Below are 12,747 nucleotides of genomic sequence, written 5' to 3'. Positions count from 1 at the left end.
AAAATTACCCATAAAGGATGAGCCTGAAAAGACGACCCAACACTAAAAAATATGAATATTTGAAACTTGATTTTTGGTTTCTGCATTCAATTGAGTATTTGTATGGTTTTCTAAATGTTAAAGCAAAGAAATAAGCCAGTTTTGGTCTACAAGAAGGAACCTAAAACGCAAGAAAGCTGACTAAATAAATTTAGAACAATCATCCTTTGTTGGTAACCCTGTATGTAGTTGGGTATGTAGCTAGGTAGCTAGGTAGGTAAGTACGTATAGTAGGTAGGTATGTAGAAAGGTAGATAGGTGGGTAGGTATGTGTAGAAAGAATATATGGTACGTACTTTGGTAAGTACGTATAGTAGGTAGGTATGTAGAAAGGTAGATAGGTGGGTAGGTATGGGTAGAAAGACTATATGGTACGTACATTGGTAAGTAAGTATAGTAGGTAGGTATGTAGAAAGGTAGATAGGTGGGTAGGTATGTAGAAAGGTAGATAGGTGGGTAGGTATGGGTAGAAAGAATATATGGTACGTACTTTGGTAAGTTAAGTGTATTAAATGAGTAGGTAAGAAGATAAAGTAATGGGTTATAGGTTTAATTGTAGTTTTAAAAAAGATCGTTTTTCGTTAATTTATTATTTTTTTTTCCGAAAAACGGTCGTTATTTGTTAAAAAAAAGATTGTTGTTAAAAAGAACTATCGTTTTTCGTTTTATGAAACTTCAAAACGAGTGGTTCGTTTTCAAAAATGATAGTTTTTTTCTAAAACGAAACGCTCGTTTTAAGAAAATAATAAAAACGAAATAAGAAACGATCGCATATTTTCGATCGTTTTCAAAACAATTAACAACTCTAGATAAGTACGCATAAGTAAGAAGGTAGTTAGATAGGTAAGAAAATATAGATAGGCAGGTTCAGGTAGTTAAGTAGATAGGTAGGTTGCAAGATCGGTAGGTATGGTAAGTAGGTAGGTTGCTAAGTAGGTTGGTAGGTGGGAAGATATGTAGGTAGGTATGGGGGGGTCCAAAAAATATTCTCTAAGACTGAATTCAAAGTTGGGGCAAAATGTCACAGAAAATAATTAAGTCTAACAAGTTTCGCTCTCGAGGGGTGGGGGGGGGGAATCCAGATTCCCCCCTCCCCCCACCACACCTGTACAAAACCAGAAATTTAAAGTCAGACAATTTCTGTGGAAATAAAATTCAAATTGAGACAGAATTAATTTTTTACTTTAACAACTTATTTCTTATATTTATTTACCTGGTTCCACATTTCCCTCAGAAATTTCATTCATTTTTAAATTCTACAAATCTGTAAAAATAAGAATGATAATTTTGTATTTAACCATATTAAGCAAAACAACAATTGACTTGTACTGAGAATAGTGTACAGAGTGTACTGAGACAAGTGTAGAGTGTACACAACAATACAGAGTGTACTGAGAAAAGTGTACAGAGTGTACACAACAATACAGAGTGTACACAACCATCGATGTTATACATGTAGATTGTATACATGTTCGCCCTGCACAAAGGATGAGACCTTAAAAAGATTTGAGTTTAAACTCTTCAAAATATGACGATCCCCAGTTTAAATTAAGTCTTCCTGCCTTGAATGTAGTCTTTAAATGGCTTATTTAATGATTTTCTAAAGACATAAAGAACTTTATAGTTGCACTGAATCATGAACATGTCAGAAAAAGACAATATAAAATCCGTACAATGTGTATTGAACTGTGCAGGATGATTTGGTATAGACTAGATATATACAGAAGTTCCCAATCAGCTTTCACAGGCTGAGCTAAGTGGACATATAGTTGTACCGCACGACATGCTATATTATTACAAAAGATTATTGACTGCCATCTAACCGCAACTTTTTGCATAAAAAACAATTCAGAGGTTGTTTTTTTACAATTTTTAAAGAAATACTCGAACATTTAAAATAAACAAAAAAATTATGAATTTGATCTATTCTTGAAGATTTTGTACTTTGTGTCCTATAGGATCCTTAAATATCCCTGAATCTAGATGTCTGCCTAATGGTCGTGTACTACAGTTGTCAACAACGGAACCTACTGTAGAAGATATCGCATATTCTAGCCATTAATAGATCGGAGTACTCTCTTATCTCTTGCAGTATATTTAGACTACCCAGAAACTGTATCACTGGCTCACTGCATCACTGGCTCACTGCATCACTGGCTCACTGTATTACTGGTATACTGTGTCACTGGCTTACTGATTTAGTGTTTCAATTGTTTTCTAAACTACTGCCTCGCTGAATCACTGTATCCCCATGGTTTACTGAATCATTGCTCACTGTATCACCATGGTTTACTGAATCACTTGCTCATTTAATCACAGTGTTACTAGTTTACTGAATCGCTGGCTCACTTTATCACTTTATCACCATGATTTAATGAATCACTTGCTCACTGTATCACTGTATTACTGGTTTAATGAATCAATGTTCCCTGTATCACTGTATAACCATGGTTTACTGAATCACTGACTCACTGTATTACTGTAAACTGGTTTAATGAATCAATGTTCACTGTATCACTGTATCACCATGGTTTACTGAATCTCGTATCTTTAAATCACATATCAACACAGTATAACGCCAGATCAATGTCACTGTATGATTGTATAAAATTAGCAAATTTGCAAATATTAAACCACGGCATGAAAAATTTCAAGCCTACATCTGCATTAATGAAACACAACTAACCCAGCTCACTGCCTAGATGATGATGTAACACCTGATTTGGAAAATTTGAAAATGACAAATTCTGTTATTTATTTTTAAATCAAGATCAGGATCAAGATCAGGATCAAGATCAGGATCAAGATCAGGATCAAGATCAGGATCAAGATCAGGATCAAGATCAGGATCAAGATCAGGATCAAGATAAGGATCAAGATCAGGATCAAGGATCAAGGATCAAGGATCAAGGACTAGATGTTGCTTCCACTATAGCTAAATTGAACTAAATGTCATTCAATGATTTAACACTTTAACCGCTTGAGATCATAGATAAAAAATTCGCTGACAAAACAAAACAATAAAATACAAACATAGAAAAAGTATGATGTTTTCAATAAAATTGCCAATTTAATTCCGACTATTTATAATAAAACAATCTATTTTTCAGTGCTCCGTCTGGTTTATTAGTTTTCTATGTTGGGTAAAGAACATCACTGTGAGATCAGTCTAAAGAGTAAAGTCCACACTAACGATTGCGCCTCAGTCAGAATGACAAGCAAAATCAACATTACAAAGTTTTAGAGAGATGAAAAAGTTTGGTTTACAGGGGATGGAGGATATGATTTCAAGTGAACCCTGCTTTACAAAATTGTAACTGTCTGATTCGCGACCGTGAGAAAATACTTTAGTTTGTTTTTGTCTTTATAAGTGTTATTATTTACAGTTTCATTCCGCGCCTTTGCTGCATAAATCCAGAAGTCACTATTACAGAGAAAACACAATTAAAAATTATCCAATTTTGAATAATAAAGCACGGATATCATTTTTGATCATAGTCTGAGTTTGAAAGTATAATACCGTTGTGAATCGAATATGCAACTTTTTAAAAACGTAGACAGTCCCTTTAATAACTCTATTTTATAAAATAAATGTACCCTTCGTCTGAGTAAAAGATATTCTTGGTTTTGATCGAAAAAAATTGATAATATCCAATTATGGTTTCTGGATAAAATTGTCAGAACATCATTATTTTCTAAATAGAAAAGGACGATCACGTTTCACGTTTTAAATTATTTTATCTCTACAATTGAAAAGATGTCCTTGAAAAATCAGCGCAACTGGGGGGAAATTATAGAGGGGGGGGGCAAGGTCCTAAAAGGACTGAAGACGTTATCCATGTGACCCTCCAATTATGAAGACGACATGTCGGATTCACATTGACAAAATATAATAATAACTAGCTGAAGGGTCCGGCGTTGCCCCTGGATAAAAATATTTGAAGAAAAAAAGTTTTCAGAAAAATATCGAATTTTTCATCCATGAGTGTCCACAATAAAATTCAGCCCAATCGGTCAAGTCGTTTGGCCGGTTATACGCAACATATATATATACGAATGTCTTGTTTTATTTTATAGATAACTAGCTGAAATTTTTTTTTAGCCTATAACACCCCCCGGCCACCCATAGCGTCCACAAAAATTTTCAGCGCAATCGGTCCAGCCGTTTGACCGGATATACGCAACAATATACCAATGTCTCGTTTTTATATATAGATAATATAGTAATATATTAATATAAAATTATTTTATTCTTTGATCATTGATCATTTTCATTATGGATCCTCTACAAAAGAGACATTCGGATTCCAGATGCAGAAACATTGATGGGAATTGTCAGAATGAAACAATTTCAAACCTAGAAAAACGACAGTATCTTCCACATTACTGATCAGATAAAGGTTTTTAAGGTACGCGTTGTGAATCGGACATGGCTCTCTTCACTTGAAATTATACAACGATCTTCTTTTAAGTTTGCTTCTTCTGATTTTTGAAAACAGAAAATCATGTTGAAGTACTAAATATCTAACTTACTGAAAACCTGATTAAGAATGTTTAAGACTGCACTATTTATGATTATGATAAAAATTTCTGGGATTCACATTTAAGTTGCATTTATGCACTGCTTGCAAACTAAAGGCAGCTAGAGAGAGGTGAGTTAGGGAGGATGTACAATCAATGTGNTTTTGTTTACGTTACGTTTTATCTAACTTTTCCAATATAAACTCTTTTAATTACGTTTAGAAAATTTACAAAAAATGCAACTTTTCTTACATTACGATTAATGAAACGTTATTGTAAAAACTTTTTTACAACTGGCAATCAAAATTGATTATTCGTTTCGTTTCTAAGAAAGATTTGAAAAAAATGCTCTATACCTTGCGTTGTATGTTCAGGCCTTAACGTTTCTTACGTTACACTTCATTACAGATAATATTGTTTCTAAATGAAAGCATTACAAGATTCCTACTTTAGTATTTTTCATCCTAAAACATGATACCATGCAAAAAAATTAATCCCTTTTTTACTTACCCTGTACGTTGCTGTTGTATTGTTAACCTTTTTAAAGAATGTGTAGAAGAAAATGCAATATAAAGATATTATAATGTTATTATTTTAACGTTTTTTAAAATTTGTGAATGAAAGTTTTTAGCATTAGACTTCAACTCAAAGGTGTGTGTTAAAGGGACTAGAGACGTAATTTCAAGTGACCTTCCATTTATGGAGTGGCATGTCCAGCATATATTTAAAAGATAGAAAAACGCTGCTATTTTCAAATCATAGAGTAATAAAACGAAGAGGTGAAGCTTTATAGCTCAGATGTACACAACCGACCTCCCTATAAATAAATTAATAGAGTGGTCGGTTGTGTACATTACGATATTTTTACGTAATTAACACTGTTCACTTGTATATAGAGTGATCGTATTTCTAAGAGGGATTTTATGGAATTGACCAATTTTTGGTTGTATAGGTGAGGGGGTAACTGATGGAACTGGTTTGATAAGAATTTAATTCTTTGTGAAGGTGTAGAACCTGAAGTCCCTGAAGAGATCAATTTGATTATTGAAACATTTGCTTTCATTTTGCTCTGCAATGGTCATCTGCTATCAAAAATATTTAGATAAGTTGCTGCTATAAATTTTACTATTTTTCAAGAAGGTTTGTATTTTACTATTTTTCAAGAAGGTTTGTTTCTTTGATTGAGGAAACAGTATAAGCCGGCTTCAATCCCGTGCAAAGTTTGCAGGAGAGTAAAGAATCCAAAATTTTTGAGAAATTTTTTTTAATTTTTTTGCGGATTTTTAGAAAAAAAATTCAAAAAATGTATTGAGAGAAAGCAGAACGTTTGATAGCAAATTATTGTTAACAAAAATGTTGAGATGCATGTTGCAACTGAGGATTGATAGCGAATTGGCCTATATGCAAGTGAGCCAGATGTGTCGATAGCAAATGATGCCTAATAGCAAATGAAGCTTGATAGCAAATCATAAATCTTTTTTAAAACAAAATATTTATTTTACCATATTTCGTGTAAATAGTTCACAAAATTGTTATAACATACTGGTTTTCATTATATATCATAATGCATGTATAGTTCTAATTGTGTAATATCATTAGAACGTTGTTACATATGGTTGATTTTAGAAAGTATAAAAGATTATAATATGTTCGGGTTATGACACATGGTATAAATTAAGAGTTTAGGTTCTCGGTACATATTTAAAAAACATCTAAATGTTTTAAGAATTTGTGTTTTCTAAGAATCTAAAAAACTCAAATTTTTTATAAATCAGAGACGACATTTAATTTATTTTAGACGACATCGAAATCCTCAAAATGTCGGAGCAAAGCAATTTGAAACAATGCATTAAATATTAATGGTAAATAATTGTTAACAGTTTTTTTTCTAAATTTTGGATTCCTTAAACGAGAAATTCAGAGAAACGTTTATCAAAATTATTTTTATATGGCAGGACCTATAAAACTGAAATAGGAAGACGACTTATTTAGCATGTTGTAATGAAGCAAGCAGTTTTACCTGTAGTTTCACAATCAATTTATTAAATTAAATGGGTTATGTAGATACACCATGCGCAGTTGTTGTGTTTCATGCTTATTGGATTTTTTAAATTATAACTTGAGTCGAACTGTCGTCTTCCTATTCCACAATTTTATGGTTTTCACAATAGACAATCCAAATAAAAAATTCATCCCAATTTTAAATGTCCACGTTCATTTTTTGTGTTCATTTGTATTGCATTAATACTTAGTAGACTTAATTCACTCATATTACATTTTAAACAATATGCTAGCAAAAATAAACCAATTATAAAATCACAAAGTTTTTTTTTTATTGTAAAGAAATGACCTTACATAAATTTGAGTTTGCTGGAAAACCTTTCAGTGCATGGGATGGGCTTATAACTTACCAATATTAATTAACTCTTGAATTTTAAATACATGTTCAATGCTATGGGAAAACACCTACACCCCTTCCCCCTCCTTTACTAGAAGGATACAGCCTACAGGCGGTGCTTCACCCCTCTCCCCTTCTTTACTATGAGGGTACAGGGGGGTTAAGGGGTGGCTACCACCCCTCCCATCCTTTACTAGAAGGATTTAGGTGGTGGGTGCACCCCTCTCCCCTTCTTTACTAAGAGAGTACAGGGGATGCTACCACCCCCTCCCCTCCTTTATTAGGAGGGTTAAGGGGTGGCTACCACCCCTCCCATCCTTTACTAGGAGGGTGCAACGTGGTGGCTAGCATCCCCACTCGCACCCCCCTACCCTCCTTTACTTGAAGGGTACAGGGCCGGACGGATACACCCCCCCCCCTCTTTTGGTGTAGAATTTGATCATAGCTGTCAAATATTCAATATTTTTAATAAGGTTTAACAATATACATATTGGACCAATACTTCAATATTTGGTGATCATCAATGAGGGATACATTGTAGTCTTTTGAAAAGGTTTTAAAGGAATCCAATAAGCACTCACTAAGCAGACTTTAATTGGATCCTTGGAAATAGGCCGACTGGGAAATTCCCACAGAGGATAGGGTATTGAAAAAACAGGAGCTATACTGCACCTAAAGAGGTACAGGGTTATCCACAAAGAATGAGAGTTTTATTTCGACTAGGGTTTCCAATCGCAATAGCATTGAGCGCAACGATATGCAATAATGCGTAATGCTTGCTTCCTTTTGAGCATTAGGGTTGCGTGCAATATCTATTGCGGGAAAAGTTACCATTGCAAATATGAATTATGTGTTTTTGCACATTTGTACTGATAAATATCCTTGTGATGAATCTGGCCCCATCACAATAAAAATACGTCTAAAAATCCTGTATCAGTGCTCATTTTCAGAGTTATAACAATTACAAAATCATGAGTCACGGAAGATTTTGACTCCCCTGGAGACCACGGGAGGGAATTCATTTCCACTGGAGGGGTTTGCAAAAAAACTTTACGCAGGGTGATTTACATTCCACTGGAGGGATTCAGATATCTTTTCGGGGGGTTTATAATTCCACTGGAGAGATTAAGTTATCCTTCCTGGGCGTTTGTAATTCCACTGGAGGGATTCATATATCTTTCCTTGGGTTTCATCCCTCCGGTGCTCTCCAGTAGAATCGAAATCTTACTACGAACTTCTTTGAGTCATAAAAATACAAAAACAAAAGATTATTGATAATTGTTTTTAACCCTATTTAGCGTATCCTGGTTTTCAAGTACCCCAGCAGAGATAGGGTTAACAAACTCCACATTTTAGTCTCAGATTTTAAGATTCAAGTTAAAGATTAAAAACTAAAAGCATCTTAAAACCTTGATTTGGTTTAACCGCCCTTATGTGATGATTTAGTTCTATTTAGCCTTGATTTGACAAGATGGTCATTGGAAATGATTTATTGCAAACCAAGCTGGTGAAGCATGTTTTACCAAAAGATGGTTAGAAGGTATACTACAAAAGTTATTCGCTGTGTATCCAAGGATATTACATCATAGCAGTTAGTGGTGCCCAAGATGTTAGCCGTCTTGTTTAGACAGGTATACACCGAGTATAAATCTCCTCTGGTCATTCTTTAATTCTAGTAGCTGTTCCTGACCCCGCGATTTAAAAATTTGGGAAAATATATATAATAGGAATATCTTTAAAACATCTCTGTACATTTATATCTTTCAAGATGAAAATGTCGTCTTATACGCAATCTATCTTTATCTATGAGACTATGAGAATAATGTGCAGGGTGTCCCAATAAACAAGGGAATTAAATGACGACTTCTATATCGTCTTTATTCTAAGCGGGATTATTTAGTAAATATAATTTTGTAGCAACATTGTTAAAACATTTAATTAACACTGAAATCTATTAGTCTAGGGATTTTCAAAATGTGGTCTACCATTTTGACACCTTCAAAATTGGCGGAGATATCAGGAAATTTGTCCTGGTTCAACAAAACTGTTTAAATGTTTTATTTCTCCGTCAATTTTAAAGTTTCAAAGAAGGTAGACCACATTTTTGAAAGCTCCTTAGATGTAAAATTTTTTTTAATGCACATGTCATTGATCAATTTTTGAAAATCAAAGACGCACGATATCTAAGTTGTCTCTTAATTCTCATGTTTATTGGAAAACCTTGTAGAATTTAAACTTTGTTGCCCTTCCGTGTTTTATAAACCCCCTGCGTTCCTGGTTATTGGTTGTATAAACCCCTGCGTTCCTGTTTATTGCTTGTATAAACCCCTGCGTTCCTGTTTATTGGTTGTATAAACCCCTGCGTTCCTGTTTATTGGTTGTATAAACCCCTGCGTTCCTGTTTATTGGTTTTATTGAAGAACTCAAATTAGCTAATCATGGTATATTGTATGGTATACATACGTGTACAGTTTATAAAAGCCAAAGAAAGGTGTCAGGACGTTTTTTGAATAATCCCCCTCTCTCTATATATAATATATATTATAGACCCCTTCCATCAATTTTGTCTACTTAACTTCAGATGTCAATGTTTTGAAGACAAAGTTAGTCGATTAAATTCACGACTAAGCAAAATATAATCAGCAGTTGCATATTTTAAAATTTATTTTTGTGTTTTTTTAATGCGTAGTCACTTCTTGAAATAGTTTTATGAAGGCTGTAATGTTTATGTTTTAAACTTTCATAATTTAAAATTATTTACAACAACTTTACAGAGAAATTAAGGGAATTTAATTTTTCCAAAGGTTCTCAAGACCAATTTTGTATTCAAAACATCCATAGGGAGCTCTTGGTAAAGTAAAATTTTCTTAACTTCCCTGTAAAGTAAAATTATAAATATCTATAATTACCGTCTTTATACCAATATTTCCAAACCATGATTCCCCTAACGGCGGGATAAGAAGTTACTGAACTGTCCCTTAGGGGACAATTAAGAAAAATAATATGTTTGTCAAAAGGTGGTGAAAGAGTAAAGACTTAAGTTTTTAGATAATAATTTGCCCGTAAAAACTGAATAATAGCTTGAATAACAAATAAAATCTATAATATAAAATAAGATTTCCTGTTAACGATCAGGAAGCTTAAATTTACTGACATTTCTAACTAACACATGTCCATCACTAAGGATAAAAGCTGGGCTTTTATACCTACGGTCTGGGTTCTCAGGCATTCTATAATGCCTTATTTTTCCTATACCAGGCTCAATCTATGTTTAAAGGGAGTGACCGGCTATGTAAGGTAATTGAACTGAGTATGCATGCAGTGTTGTGGAAAACTTCTTTCGGATTCATTTGTGACATACTAAACTTTTTGAAGATCTGTAAATCCTGAGTTTGAGCGCAAATTCGACGTTCTAAACTCCTACTTTTAGGGTGGATACGTTTTCAGAATTAGTTTTTTTTAATTATTAAACAACGACGACATAAAATATAAAAAGTTCTTCAATAAACTACAGACGTCATGTATCGGAACAGGTTGAAAAAATAAAAATTAACTGTTATGATTAAAATAAATTATACGCCTCTGAATGATAATGTGTGGCATGAAGTGAATATAAATAATTTGTTTGATGAATGCTTATGTCAGAGAAACTGATTTCTCTGCTCATATTTTTAATTTTCTAATTCGCCCTTATATCTTTGCAACGGTGTTATGTACTTTCCATAAAAGCTTTTTCCCAACGGCAACTTCCCAATTGACAACCTCCTAAAGGTGCAATTTCCCAAGCTGCAACTTCCCAAATGTAGATTATAGGTTAGGTTAGGCCAAGCGCCGGCAGCAATCTGGGCCGAGTGCTGTGACTAGAACAGACTTGGGAAGTTGGCGCTTTGGAAAAACCCTTGGAAAGTTTGTCTTGGTTGATCTGCGCTAACGAAGTTAAACCACTTGGACTGGCGCCCAAAAGTAGTAGTTGAACTACGTCTGTGCGGTTCAACTTCATCTTGTTATTCATAAATCTGGTTCTTTGGTATTTCATACAATGTGATTTTTGTGATTTTTACTTTATTTTTCTATGTCGTTATTTAGTAATTAAAAAAAAAAGATTCTGAAAACGTATCCACCCCCAAAGTAGGAGTTTTGAACGTCGAATTTGCGCTCAAGCACAGGATTTGCAGATCTTTAAAAAGTTTAATATGCCTCAAATGAATCCGAAAGAAGTTTTCCACAACACTGCATACTCAGTTCAACTACCTTACATTGCCGGTCACTCCCTTCAAACCTACCTCCAGTCATTGGATTTCAACATTATATAGCTCTTTAGAAAGCAACCAGATTGCACAGTTTTTGCAAAGAAATTTTGCACAGATTTCTGCACAGACGCCTTTAAAGGAAATTTGCACATTCTCTGGGTAAAGGGTTTTTCAAGAATTTATAATTTGTTGAAATTTGCGCAATTTTTGTTCTGAAAAATGTTTGCTTAATAACTAGATTTCGCAATAAATATTTCTATTTATGCAAATTTGCCATTTTCGGCAGATTATTGAAGAAAGACCGCAAGGGCTTTCCAAAAAACGAATCAAATGTTAAAGATTTGTATCACGATAAGAAAATGTAGCCAGACGTCAGGGTAAATATTGTTAAAAGCCCTCGCGCAAATGAAGTTAGAACAAATGATTTCTAAATGAAGAACGTGCCCAGCCCTACATGCTGAAAAACTTCTGTACTTCATGTTTTTGTGCTATTTAAGATTATAACAGTCGTCTTCCTATTCCACAATTTAATGGGTCCCACTTTGTTTAGCTTGAAGATGAGGACCAAAAAGAAGAAATCCATTCCAAAACCCTTCTTTAAAGAAGCGATGAAATTCTTTAAGGTATTTTTTTCCTTTTAAAAATATGGTACAGGGTGTTTTTTATCTTACAAATTTTGATTCTTCTCTAATACAGGGTAAAACAAAATATATGTTCATATGATAACATTTATTAATAACATATTATGGAAGGATTTTTTTACAAAAAGAATTAGATGATTATTTCAGAAGATGTTCAAAGTGTTCGCCCTAATTCTCCTAACAAAAAGTGCTCGATTTTCCTGAACTTATTACTTATAAAACTTTTAATTTGAAAAAAACTGAATTATTTTTGTATTGATAAAGTGCAATTCCTGAGATGAGATTTTAAAAGTAAACCCGGTCTTTGCGTCTGCTTAGACCCAAGTAAAGCTCAAGTCAAGACCTGGGTTTTGGATGGCCTTGAGTCTTGGGGTTTTCTCTCTTTAAGGCTCGAGTCTTTAGCAGCTGATGATTGTTGTATAGGTTATTGTTGTTACTATCTGTATTGCTATAACATGCTGGCAAGGATATTCTTCAACTGAAAAGTACATTGCTGAACCAAAAATCATGCATGAGACCATCAAACCAACCAAAGGTACACTTAGAGATAAGCAGAGTGTTAAGATGCATAAATTTACGCATTACAATCCTTAAATCTGCATAAACTTTACGTAAATTACTTTAAAATTTTATGTAAGTTATGTAAAATATACAAAGTAACAAAACTGAACAAAAAATCTTACAGAAGATAATCTCAACAACCAAAGGAACAGTTAGAGGTGAGTACATTAGTGCTTAGACTCGTTTTTAAACATTTCTTTTTTCTGCAAAAGACTTCAAAAATTCTTAAATGTTTGTCATTTTTCAAAGTTTGTATGTTTCCCTTTACTCTATTAACAAATTAAAAAAATTTCCCAAGGTCCAAAAAAGACCTAATATTCAATAATTTCATCTATTT

This window comes from Eurytemora carolleeae, unplaced genomic scaffold (assembly GCF_000591075.1).
Source record: "Eurytemora carolleeae unplaced genomic scaffold, Eaff_2.0 scaffold710, whole genome shotgun sequence".
Classification (NCBI taxonomy): domain Eukaryota; kingdom Metazoa; phylum Arthropoda; class Copepoda; order Calanoida; family Temoridae; genus Eurytemora; species Eurytemora carolleeae.
The sequence above is the reverse complement of the archived record's forward strand: the minus strand, read 5'-3'. Positions refer to the sequence as shown.